Raw genomic sequence first — 13,115 nt, 5'->3', positions numbered from 1 at the left:
CTCTCATGTATCTCAAACAGGCCAAGCTCCTCCTTACTGTAGAGTCCTTAGACTTGGCATTTTAAGTACTTTGTTTCCACATTTGCACATATTGGTTTCTTCTTGTCATTCATTTCTCAGTTCAGAAACTCCCTTCTCCTTGAGGCTTCCTGGACACCTAATCTGAAGTAGCCATCTAGTTGCACTTGATCAAATCATGTTGAAAGTTTCACAAGTAAAGAGTTCTGTGCCTCACTGTTCTATATCACTACTGAGTACCAAGTAAGTGCTCATTAAATATATAGAGAGAGAATGAAAAAATAAATGGATGAATAAGAGGGACAGATTATCTTCAGAAATGCTGAGACAAAGGAAAGGGAAGATGAGGATAGAGCACCATTAATTAGTGAGTTGGGGATTCCTCAATGGGATGAGTCACATCTGCACTTGAAGAAGAATGGGCTTTGTTCTTGGAAGAGCAATTTCCTGCCAGGTGGTAAATACACAGTTGGAGACAAGCTGGGATGTTCCAGGAAGGCCAAGGAAGAAAATGACAGGGGAGCGGAGTGTTTGGAGCAGGTGAGATGAGAGTGCGCCTTAACCTTCCATTCGAGTTCAGCTTTGACCCAAACAAGAAGAAACCATTGCTTGTATTGGTGAATAAATGGCATAAGGCATTTACAGAATCTAATTTAGAGCCCTTGTCTCAGAATAAAAGCCTCATAGCATCTAGTATCCCATGTGCGTTTCAAAATCTGTGCCTGGAACAAGATGTTAAAGGCAAGAGCTTTGGAGTCAAACAGAAGTGAGTGTACACGAAGACAGCAGTTTGCTAGCTATCTGTACTTGAACAGTTACTTAATCTCTCTTCCTCGACTCCAAATTGCAGGTCTTTTTGCAGGATTAATTTTAAGAACATGCATAAATCAATGCCATGCCTGATATTGGAAGGGATTAATAAATGTGATCATTATCATTATTGTGTTAAGGCATAGTATCTGATGTGAGTTTCAGCCCTCATGTTTAGATTGCTCCTTTTAATTCAGCAGTACTAGACAGCTCCTGATCTTGTCTCTCCCCCCACCACTTGGGTGCTGGCAAATGGTGGCATCTAAGATAAAAACAGTACAGAGTTAAGTTTAAAGAAATGCTTCATGATGAATAAAAATATGTAGAATCACCTGGTAGATGGCAGAAATCAGTGAATTGAAAGATAAATTTGAATAGTGATATTTTGTACAAATTGGCATGTGGCTAAATGTTAAATAATATTAAAATTTAAAAGCTGAACTGTGTGAATGTTAATTTCTTCAAGTGCTTAAAATCAGATACGATCTTAATCTCATCGAGTTGATATGGCATAGTGGGAGAGAGAGGCATTAACAGATAATTTTTAAAAAAGTAAAATTATTGAGTGGTAAATGCTATAAAAGGGAGTTAGAGGATTTCAAGAGATTTTATAATAAAGAAATCTTACAGGAAGCCTAAATTTCTGTAAAATATTTATAGGTTACAATAAATTGCATTACTTTTAGAACATAATGTCTCCATGGCAAAGTGACAAAAAGAATCCATTATAAATCAACTTATATTTTTAATGAGAACTTATGAAGGCTATTGTTCAGTGTCACATTGAATGTAGAGCAATAAATTAAACACAGTCATTTTGTCTTTGTTGATTATTTACCGGCATGATCATGTATGTATACGTGTATGTGTGTATGTATATGTAATGGTACCTCATTTACTCCAGGACTGTCACCTCATCTTCCATCTAATGTTTCCATTCAGTAAGAACAAAAAATATTTGACAATTCCTAGAGCCTGTACAACATATGTTCTCCCTTCTCTGTTTGACCCTTTAGATAAATTGCTTGTGGAATGGGGGCTTTCTCCTCAAACTTCACCAGATTTTACTTTCATTTCTAAGCTAATGATTTATAATGAATCTTTTCAGTTTAACTTTTTTTCCCCCCTGAATTCTAGCCCCAATAAGTAAGTATCTTTATGCTGGATATCTGCCCTTCCAGGTTATCCTTCGGAAACCTCAAAGTTTCCAACGTCAGTTTTGTTTTCTGTTCTCCAGTGGCGAGCCCTCTAGTGACTTACCGCTGCTATTCCCAGCACAGCCCTTTGTCCTCCTGATGTCAGGGGGTTCTTTTCATGACCTTGGGTGATTTCTTCTCCTGCACGCTCAGATCATTCCTCCAAAAAGGAGCCCTAGAGACCCACTACCCTCTCTGAAACTCTATCCTGTGCAGCTTCCTTCTGTTACTCGGCCTCAGAAGTTCTACCTGCTTTGGCCTTTCTGAAATTGAATCGCTGTGTCTTCAATTCCGTGAGACTGCGGCTTGCTGTTTTGGTTCCCCTGCTTTGCACTGTAGCCTGGAAACTGCCTCCGGGAGGTCAGCTGAGGCAATGATCAGGTTATCTCATTGGTTCCCTACTCTCAGTACCATGGCTTCCTGTTGTCCAAGGTCTAAAAATTATTCTTTCATACATTTTATCTGATTTTCTAGCTGCTCAAAAGGTGGGCGGATGCATACGATTCTGTTAGTCTGTCATGGTCAGAAGCAGAAATCCAGAGATAGGCGCTTTTTAAAAAGGTAAAAGAATACAATGAGTTTATGTTGATTTTATCAATTCATATTTAGGAATACAGAATATCTATTAACTGTTAAGAATATACCCTTCATTGTTTACATAGTTCTTTGCTTTATCATACAACAGTCATACAGCAATTTCAAAATAATGATATACTTATTACTAGAAAACAATGAAAAAGGTAAAATGTCAGATTTACATACATTTCTGTTTGTTCTTAGCATATTTCTCATTGAGTACACTATGATCTAAGGCAGATGGAATTGTTCATTCTTTTCTGCACAGACACATGGAAAGGACTTTTTGCAGTATGTTTGCCCAAAACTGTTAAGTTCATCAAAAACAAGAAAAGTCTGAAACACTATCACAACCAAGTGGAGCTTAAGGAGACATGATTACTAAGTATAATGGTGAATCCTGGAATACAAAAAAAAAAGATATTAGGTAAAAAACTAAGGAAATCTAAATGAACTATGGACACCAGTTAATAATAATCTCAGTATTGGTTCATCAGTTGTAACAAATGTGCCATATAAATGTAAGATCTTACTAGTAGGAAACCATGTGTGTGGAGGGACATAGATAGAAACTATCTGCTCAATTTTTCTGTAATTCTAAAACTTTTAAAAAGTAGTCTTAATTTTTTAAAAGCTGTTTTAAAGTAGCTGTTAGTAGTAATGGATCTGTATTTTCCTCTTATTTCATCAACTTATTTATCTCTTCATATGAGGTTATTTTATTGTAATTTAAATGAAGACAGTATGTAGATTGATTTCAAAGTGAATTTTAATATATATACATAAAAACGAATTTGTGTATTTCTCCAACTATGTTAATACTGTGGTAAGGACAATTAAAACACTGTAAGTGGAAAAATTATCTATTTTCCTCTACTTACTGAGATGTCTTTTTTTTAATGTAAAAAATTCCATATGTTCTTCACTCTCCTTTTTGGACTTTCTGTTCTGTTCTGTTTGCTTTCTCTATGCATTTGTTAATACCACACTGTTTTAATAATTTGAACTTTTTATTTTTTTTTTATATTTATTATATTTCCATGTTAGCTCCTTAATTACATCTTCCAACTCCAGTGTGGAGCAGGGCATGTGGGGTGGGGAGGGTGTCTCAGTACTTTTTCCTGGGATTTCATTAAATTGTACATTAATTTAGGTTAAATGATACATTTGTGATGTTAAACAATCCCATCTGGGAGCATACAAATAATATATATATCTGTTTGTTCATATCTGATGTTATGTCCTGAGGAGTGTTTTAAAGTTTTCTTTCATAAAATACACCTTGGTATTTTATCTTCCTTGTTGCTACTGTAAATTAGATTGCCTCTTCCATTATATCTTGCATATATAAAAAGCTTATTCATTTTAATATCTTAATTAAAATTCCATTACTTTACTAAATTCTTCAGTAATTTGACCATTCAGTCTTTTTTGGGAAGTCCAGATATAAAGTAATATCATCAGAAGGTAGAGATAATTTTCTCATTCTTATGCCTCTAAATACTATCACTCATCTAAATATGTTGGCTCAAAGTTGTTGAAAATATCAAGTAATAGTTGTGATTTACAGTGTATATCCTTTTTATTTTTTGATCCCAGTTTCTCTCTCTTTCTCTCCTTTTTAACTGAGATGATCTGGGGAAAGTAAGATAAAATCGCCTGGTCAGACTCTTGACTTTATATAGACTTGTGTACATTTCTCTTTTTCCTAAATTCCAATTTCCATGAGGGCAAGGACCATGTCTAATATATTTTTATCTAGCAGAGTTGCTAAAACATCAGTAATACATTCATCCCTTTAGCATCTAACAAAGTTTCTAACACCTCAGAGTTGCTGAAAACATGGTTATTGAAAGCGTAAGCCAAAAACTGCTGATTTATAAATCAGAAAAACACTGATTTATAAAACTGAAATATTCAAGTTATTTAAAATAAGCTATATTTCTTTATATTTGGTCACTTTTACAAAAATGAGATTACCTTATAAAGATTCAAATATAATGCAGTCCTGACATTGAGCTTTGAATTCATTTGTTTATATTTTGTAATTTTTCAAACCATAATATTCGATGTCCCCCTTTTGGTTTCCAAGAATTTACACCAAACAGTGACTCCAACTTACTTGAAAAACAATTTTTGATAAATCTTCACTTTATGATATGTGCCCAGTTCTTGAACAGAGGAGCAGAATGTTGACGCTTCTGTTTTCTGATACATTAGTGTACACTTTAGTCTAAATTGTTATTCTGTAGCATATTCAAATTTAATGAAAGAATAAATAAAGTGGAAAATACTGAGTCTACCATGAATGAGGATTTTTTTTTAATCTTAGTGCAGTTACATGTACCCCTTCATTAAAGGCCAACTCTGCCCAAGCAATAAACATGATTATGGGAAGAACGTAAGAGGTGCACAGAGGATTTACAGCATAAGTCACACATTGTTCTGGGATAAGTATTTGAGGGTCTGATATATTTATTCACTGCCTTATTTAGGAGCTGTTGGGGAGGGCCAGATACTCTGGTGAGGGTGAAGTAGAGACTGAGGAATATTTAGAATTGGAATCTCAAAAATAAGAGTGAGATATAACCAACTGGCAAAAGGTTATTTATGCCATGCTAAGAAGTCCCTTTCAGGTGTATTGGGAGAGCCATTAAAGCTTCTTAACTAGAAAAAATGGGATTTTCAAATATATGATTGAAGCAAGGTGTTCCTCATTACTACCTATCAGATCTAAATGAGAGAAGTAACTGGTAGTGGGGAGCAGTGGAAAGGCAAGAATATCAGAGGAAAGCTGGAGACATGACAGTGGCAGTAAAATAGAGACAAATTCTAAGTTCATTTTTGGCATAAAATTAAAGGAAGGGCCTGAGCATCAGTAATTGCCAATCTAGTGATGAGCCTCTGAAATGTACTGACCTAGTGATGAACCAGGGAATGTACAGAGTTGCATTAGTGACTGCTTCCCTGTTCGTGAAAACCGTAGGGAAGTAGCAGGAGCTTGAACATGATACACTTTACTACTTTTTATTAACATTTGTTTGCTAGTATCATTTCCTGTGAGAAGATTTCTATTGCTGATACTTAAGAATCAGAGGATACTGGGTGCTTGCTGCCAACAAAATTTAAAAAGAAAGTAGGTGTCTAAGGACCTTGGTATTTTGATACATGGTATTATTCTTATGAGCCAAATGCTATATACATCGGTTGATGAAACTGTCAATTTAAAAAAAAAGAACTCTACATTATTGAAATAATATTTCTTTCTCAACAAAACTTGGAACTTAATATATCTTTGGCCAATGTATTACTAAAGCATTTACTTTCAGTATAATATTCACAATACCTCTGTTTAGGTTTTCTGAAAAGTAAATTTGGTTATTCGCACGAGTTTGTTTACCTAATTAACTTTCATAATATCTCGGTATCCAGTCTCAAGTAGGGAGGTGTAAAATTGCAAGCCACTTTAGAAAAGTTGTCTTATTAAATGCATATCACATTTTTTATATTGTGAAATAAGGTGTTACAGGCTATTAGAAAATTCTACAGTCATCCTCAAATTGAACAAATCAAATAATATTATTAACTTAGTTTCTCATGCTGTTGACCTGTCGTCTGTGGGGCTTGAATCACACACCCTTTGCACGCTCTGTACTCAGATAAAGTGTAGTCAAGAAGATTATTCATGAATGTACAGCCTCAGAATTAGAAAGAAGTAGAGGGAATAGCCCTCTGAGCTGGGGATAAATGGATTTGTAGCAGCTGTTGATAGCTATTAAAATGTTAGCAGTACCTTTGGAATATTAAAGGGCAAGCATCACATTCATGGTATTAAAAAGTGTTTGAGTAAATTAAAAAATGCATTTAGCAATTAGCACTACCGAACACATATTATTGATTGGCTTCTCTATATTGCATATTTTATAATAACTTAAAATGTTGGTATCAAGTTTATTTGTATTTTAACTTGCCTTGGGCAGACATGGCATTGTTTGGAATACACAGCCTCCTGGCTGTATTATAATCATTCACTGGTACCAGCCAGCCTGGATTTTTACAAAGCTTCTATTATTGAATTTCAGAAACTTTAGGTCATGCCATATTCATGCTTTTCTTTAATTTATTCATATTTGCTTCCCACTGTTCATTTAATGAAAACATAAGCCAGCTGGAAGTCCTTAGTGTTTCTCTAGTCAGAAAAGCCAGCACCATGGGCAGAGTTATATGGGAAGGAGTACTTTCTTCCCAAATCATTCCAGCATAATTGGAAGACCTATATATAGACTGTAATCTAGTATAGTAAATTGGCACCTGGTCTGGTCTATTAATAAACAGCAAGAACCAACTCAATGCCAGTGGCAGAACAGGAGGCACAGAGAGGGCAATGAAAGGCAGTTTGAGAAGAGTGGATGCAATACCCTCTAGCCCTCAGCACCTTCACTTATACCCGAGTGCACCCTCTCTGGCTCCCAGCTTAGGCGCCAAACTCATCATCCTGCTCCGGGTTGCTGTAAGCAGCCAGTGAGGCGGCCAGACAGCAGAAGGAATGAGTAACGATTACACGGCTCCTTAACAAATGTGTCCCCTCTGCCCCTTGAGTAAGAGGAAATTTAGTGCAGGTGAGAGAGTAAGTTAAGGTGGAAAAATGTGGCTAGTTGGTATCTACATCACTAGCTGATGCTCTGGCCCCACCAATGCAGAGTGAGACGAACTGACTGTAACTGTCCTTTTTGTCCTTTGTTGTTAAATAAAAACAATTAGCAACACTGTGCATTGTGGCATTTCATTTTGTGATCTGAATGCAAAGGAATTTTGTGCAATTTTTTTGAATAGTGTTCATAGAAATGCAGAAAAGGACATTAAGTGTTTTATACATATTAAATCTGACAGGCTCTTTGATGCATCAGTATGAATATACACATGGAAAAACATACTACATTAAAGACAGTTCCCACCAAGGAAAAGTTGGATTTTGTTATATTTTAAAGATTTGCTGCTCCCCCAAAATTCACTATGACATCTGAAACTCAGTCTTTATGTTAGGATTACTATTTAGTGAATACTTATATTTAAACATTAAACTTTAAATATTCGATTTATGTAAATTAAACATCAAGCATTTATTTAAATCTAATAGTGCCTAATTTAATAGGTATCTAATAGATACAAAGCATTTTAGTTATCTATTTTTTAATTAAGATTAATAAATTTAAATAGATTTACTTAAATCTATTAAATTTAAATAAATAAAGCAACATTCAATGATATGGCAACTTAAGTGTTTCATGTAGAAACATGAAAAAAGGTGTGGGATGGTCATATGCTGACAGGTATCAGGAATGACACCCACTGCTTTTACATTCTAAAAATTGCAGATGTTAATACATTGAAAAATGTACTGCACTTTAGTAAGTTCACATTCAGGGACCCATTTTGTTGCCTGAAAATAAATCCCAAAGTATTAAATTTTCTTATATATGTTGTATACTTCTTTTTAAAAGAAATCACTTTTTATGTGGTTTTTACTCTCTTTCAATGATATTTATATTAAAATCCCCACATTTTGTCTTCTGCCGGATCATAACTAAATTTCACATGTGCCAACAAATCCAGGAAGAAAGTTTGCTTAACACACAGTAAAATATTTGACTATAAATTGAATCTTGGTTAACATATTAATAATAGATGTAGTTACTACAAGTCACTGGGTAATCATTAGGAATTTGCCCTCTTGTGCAGTAAAGGACCCATGTTGATGTATTTCTCTGAAATACATTATACCTTTTAAAAGTTTCCTCTGCATTGATAAAACTCTGAAGGAAGAAAAAACCCCCAGAATTCTCAGAAATTATGGCAATGCGATTGATGTCCCCTGAACATAAAGATAGAGCGCTGGAGATAAAGCCCTTGACCTCGCTCCAAAGTGCAACAAATTTGGAGAAAATCTTTCTAGACTCTCCGGCTCATACCACAGCCACAACTGGCAAACCCTCATATCTACGAAGGTCAGTGTGCAATGAGGCTAGGAACACTCTCTGATGACTAAAACGGAAAAAGAAAAATCAAAATACAGAGCAAGCTTATTGTCATTGAACCAATTCTGTTTGGGGAACAGTTCTGATCTGTACCTTGAATTCAGCCTGAATGCGTTTTTCTATATGCAATGTTGACTGACAGATACCAAAGAAGTGGGCCATAGATTTCACGGTCAAGTTAAATCTGCTGGTCGGCACAGGGTCTCTCACACCCAATCGCACCATGTGTGTAGGTTAAACACTCCCAAATTAATACCTCCAGTATGGAGATCTTTCCTCAACTGCAGATCAATATCCAGCTGTTTTCTTGGTATTTGAGGGTTTAATAGCCTTAATTAGTGTCTTTATATCCCCCCAACAAATGTTCTTCACCTGAGACTTCCCCCTACTGGCTGAGGCAAATCTGTTCTCCCAGCTGCCTCAAGGCAGCAACATTGGCATCACTCACAACTTTTCACTTTCTCTCACACTGCACACCCAGGCCTTTAGACATAGTCTTCACATCATCTCTCAGCATGATGATTGACAGCCCCTAAACTGTTCTCACTGCTTCCGTCCTTGCTACCCACCCTAACAGTCTTTTCTCACCAAGGTAGTGACAGATTTTTAAACAATACCTATCTGATTATGTCATCCTTCAACTCAAAACCTGCCAATGAGTTCTGTGTTACTTGGAGTAAATGCCAAATTCCTTAAAATGGCCACAGGTCCTGTAAAATGTGTCTCCCCATTTCCTCTCTCATCTTATAAATGGAGCACAGAGTTCCCATACCCCACTTCACCCCACCAACAGTTTCCCCCATTGTTAACCTGTTTCATTACTGTGATAGATCTGTTGCAATCAATGAACCCACATTGATGCAGTGTTATTAGCTGGAGGCATTTTACTCAGATTTCCTCTCTATTCACTTGATCTTTTTCTTTTCCAGGCTCTTATCCTGCCTACTGCAATTTATTTACCATGTCCTAAATTCTTCTGGCTGTGAGAATTTTTCAGGATCCCCTTGCTTTTGACGATAACCAAAGTTACAGCTTCGAGCAGTTACATGTTTCGTGGAGTATCTCTCAGTTGGGATTTGTCTCATGTTTCTCTCATGATTAGACTAGGCTTATAGGTTCTGGGGAAGGAAGATCACAGAGGTGATTCTCAACACTTTGTATCAATAATATATGCTATTGATGACTTATTACTATTGATGGTAACCTTAATCTAACACAGAGGTGGTATTCATCATATTTATTCACTACTAAGTTAGTGTTTTGAACTTCTTTCCATACTGATTGTCTGGATGGAAGTTAATATGTGCAGGTCCCACATAAGAAATGGGAGTTATGCTTCACTGTCACAAGGACGGGGTGTCTATATAAGTTCCCTGGAGTTCTATAAAGGGCATTTGTCTCTTCTCCATTTATTTATTCATTTAATAATTTATACCTATGGACTCATAGATATTTGTTTTACACTTTGGATTATAACTCAATACTATTTTGTTGCTCAGATTGTTCCAGTTTCGCCCATTGAGAACTCTTTCTGTTGCTGTGCCCATTTGACCCCCCCTCCTTTATTGGGTGTATGTGTGTGTATGTGCGTGCCTGCATGCACATGTGTGTGTTTTACACTTCCTTCTGTTCTGGTGCTACAAATTGCTCTAGGATCATTTTTTTTATTCCTTACCTGCCTTAGAATCTGCTATTTCTCCAAAGAGCTCTGGTTCCTTTTATTGGAGAATTGTATTAGGAAACACTATCTGGACTACTACTACTAGGGTACATTGTTTCTAGTCCCTCTTAGCTGACAAAGCAAGAAAACATGTGTGTATACTAACCTTTGTATATATGCATATTTATAAACATTTATGTATCCATCTGTATTTATATTAAGCTAAACATGAGTTCATATTAAGTCTTCAGCTCTAATCCATAACCACATGCATCACTCTAACCACCTCCCATACTTATCTATAAATTCCCCCTCTTGGTTCCCGTCACACATTTACTTAATTGTTCGGTTTTAGTGTACATGGATAACAATGTCTGAGTTGTTAACCTGCACTCCCATGAAGAACAACTTTATCAAGTGGAATATAGGCTTATGTACACTTTCTTTTACCAATAGTCCCGCAGATTCCATTCATTTTCAGTGACTTAGATCAGCAGCTTTACTCCCGTCTCTTTCAGTGAGCTTATTTTTACACATTTTTAACACAGCTAGATTATTTCTCACAGTCTGCATTTCATCCTGGGATCACCAGATCTTCTAAACTATTATTCGTTTAAAATATGTACTTTAAGGTTCCCTCTTTGTGCTGTGACTTTCCACTGATTTGGGCAAATGCGTAGTGTCATGTGTCTTACATTACTGTCTTATACTGAATAGTTTCACCATCCTGAAAATCTCTTGTGCTTCACTAATTCAATCCTCTCCAAGCCTCTGGCAAGCACTGATCACTTTACCATTACTATTAGCATAGTTTTGTTCTTTCCAGATTGTCGCACAATGGAATCATGCAAATTTAGCATGATTTCCCCACTTTATTCATTGAGCAATATGCATTTGATATTCATCCATGCCTTCTCATAATATAATAGCTCATTTCTTTTTATCACTGAATAGCACTTATTCATATGGATTCACATCTTGAGAAAATTTTTCTTACCTTCAGTTTTGGGTGGTTAGGAAGAAAGCTGCTCTCAAAATTCACATGCAGACTTTGTGTGGATATAAACTTGCATATCAGTTGGGTAAATACCTAGTAGTGTGATGGCTTGATCATACCGTGAGACTATTTTTACTTTTGAAAGAAACTGCCGAACTGTTTTCCAAATTTGCTGGGGCATTTTGCATTCCCACTAACAATGAATGAGAGTTCCATTCTTCTACATTTACACGGGTCAGTTTTTTGGATCTTAGCCATTCTAATAGGTGTGTAGTAGTATCTTGTTTTAATTGTATTTCCCTTATTTCAGATGATTTTGTTCATCTTTCCATGTGCTTATTTGGCATCTGTACATCTCCTTTAGTGAGGCGCATGTTCAGATTTTCCCCACCTTTTAAATCAATTTTTTGGTTTTCTCAGGTTTTGTTTTTTAAATATTCTTTGTGTATTTTGGATAGAAGTCCTTTACCATATATGTGATTTACAAACATTTTATTATAGTCTGACTTGACTTTTGTTGTCCTGAAAGTATCTTTCTCAGAGCAAATGTTTTAATTTTAAAAAGGTCCAATTCATCACTTTTTCATTTTTGTATTATCCTTTTAGTGTTGTGTATAAAAACCAATCACCAAACCCACAATTTTAGGACTTCCTTTTTAAATTTTCATGAAGTCTTTATTAAGGATATTAAGCATTTATTTCATAGTTGATATGAAGATGTTTCCCATTTTGCTATTTGCCTTTTAAATTACGATCATTTAATAAGAGGCACTTAATTATGTAAGTTCTTTCCTCTGTAGTGTTTTCTATACTTTCCATTGCTTTAAGCTTAATACACTGTTTTCCAGTTAAAGATCACATGTATTTCTTCTCTTTAAAAAATAACTTGATTTTTATATTTCAAATCAAAATTGATTATAATGTGAATATTATTTTTTTTTTAAAAATAAAAACTGCTTCATCTCTGAGCAGCATCTGTGGACTGTGAAATTACATATATGCCTAAAAAAAGATTATATATATGCCCTGTGTGCATATTCGCACATGTGTGTATATTTCCCTTTGTTCTATTCCATTCATTTGCCCTTTCATTCCCATTTTGTTACTGTTAGGCAGAAAAATAGATATGAGCAGTTGGAGGAGAATAAGGCCGGTAAAGCCCACCAGAAGGGACTCATGGACTTAACCGGATAAAACTGGAGAGCCAGAAAAGACTGACAGAGTTAATGGGTTAATCAGCTGAAGTTCCAAAGGCCAGGAGCAACTTGGAATGTCTGTATATTCCCCAGATAAAGAAAAGTATCCGAGTACAGCCCATGTCTTCATTGTATAAATTAGATCATGCCATTGTAAGATTTACTTTAGCCCTGCAAAAAGGCTCAACTTATTCTTTAACTTAACCTATATGTTGTTTTTTCCTCTTCCTCCAGCCCCTAAGCAAGTAACTTTGTAATCAGGGCAGGAGATAGACCTCCTCGGAGTGTAAATAAACCTACACAGACAAAGAATGCTGAAGGCCCAAACCAACATAGTGACCTCAGTAACCCTATTCTTAAGACAAACTCCAAAGGTATTATGGATCTCCTGTATACATCAGACCTTCTGCCGACCCTTACCCAAAAAAGCCCTATAAAACCGCAGACCCGAAACTCTTAGGTATGCCTCATCTCTGAGGTTGCCCACACTCGCCCTTCTCTGGGTGTGTCACGCTCTCTGTCCTACTTCAGGTAAGTGAAGGGGCGCTGCCGAGATCTCTTATCTGGGGTTTACAAGTTCCCGTCGCCTGGGTGACCTGGACAGGAATGCAGCTGTATGATTATGTT

At 35.9% G+C, this 13,115-nt stretch overlaps 1 long non-coding RNA gene across 1 annotated transcript in view; it reads left to right on the top strand.

The window, feature by feature from the left end:
* Window positions 1–13,115, top strand: part of LOC140846793 (uncharacterized) — a 156,947-nt gene that overhangs the window by 47,077 nt on the left and 96,755 nt on the right. The window lies entirely within an intron of this gene.

The sequence above is a fragment of the Manis javanica genome, chromosome 16 (genome assembly GCF_040802235.1).
Source record: "Manis javanica isolate MJ-LG chromosome 16, MJ_LKY, whole genome shotgun sequence".
In the NCBI taxonomy this organism is placed as follows: domain Eukaryota; kingdom Metazoa; phylum Chordata; class Mammalia; order Pholidota; family Manidae; genus Manis; species Manis javanica.
The sequence above is the reverse complement of the archived record's forward strand: the minus strand, read 5'-3'. Positions and strand labels throughout refer to the sequence as shown.